Below are 1,048 nucleotides of genomic sequence, written 5' to 3' on the forward strand. Positions count from 1 at the left end.
GGAGCATGTGTCTTTCTTACCAGTTGGAACATCTTCTGGATATATGCCCAGGAGAGGTATTGTGGGATCCTCTGGTAGTACTATGAGCCTAGATATTTGGAGTTTGTTCTGCCTTAAATTCCCTGATGTAAGGGGCTGTGACCCAAAATTATGAGCTGAATCAAAGCCCTTACATTGCTTTTTGTCAGAGGGTTTGATCAGCTCAATAGAAGAGAAACTAAAACAGTACTAAAGATGCTACCCCTCCTCTCTTAACCGTGTCTGTATGTGTCCATGTAGAGCTAGGTGATCTCACTAAGTTACTTATCCGTGAACTACAAATACTTATAGTTCGCCACATATAAGTGACATGTTGAAATGCACCAGTGACTTTACCAGTCCTCAATTCCCATGGAGCTGACCTAGACGGAAGAGGAGGGTGATATCTGAATAGCTACTCCATGAACAATAAATAACGGAGTAAAATTGAAATACAAGGAATGTTAAAAGTGTAGAGATGTATACATAACTCAGATTTATCAAAGTAGGAAAACCTTCAAAAGAAAGATCTGAGCCCACAACAGAAAAAAAGGAAGAAGATGAACAGACAGTATTGATGGGGAAGAGCTTTATTAGCAGGGGGTGTGAGAAGAAGCACATGCCAAAGGCCAACAGGAAGAGATAGCAAAATACACTAGGAATGAAGCATGCATCCTTGTGGAAAGGCCTGTGAAGTTGGGGTTTACAGAGGGATTAAGAAGTAAGAAATCTTGGCTCACAATGACCTGTGGGCCACATTAATGTAACATTGTTCTCAAGAAAAAAAAATACTTCTAAGTCTCCTTTAAGAACAACAGAGGAGGGGACTCCACCGAACTTAGGAACTGAGTCTGCACAGGTGAGAGTGTGCACCACAGAGGCAGACAGCTTCTGGGACAGGCGGGAGCCACAGAGCCGCTGAGGCAGCACCATTTTGGGGCCCCAGACATCCAGCAACCTCCCAGCCGGAGGACAGTGGTCCGCCCTGCATGGGAGCCCTCTGCCTCAGGAGCAGGGAGTGCCATCTTGG

The sequence above is a fragment of the Mus caroli genome, chromosome 11 (genome assembly GCF_900094665.2).
Source record: "Mus caroli chromosome 11, CAROLI_EIJ_v1.1, whole genome shotgun sequence".
NCBI lineage: Eukaryota > Metazoa > Chordata > Mammalia > Rodentia > Muridae > Mus > Mus caroli.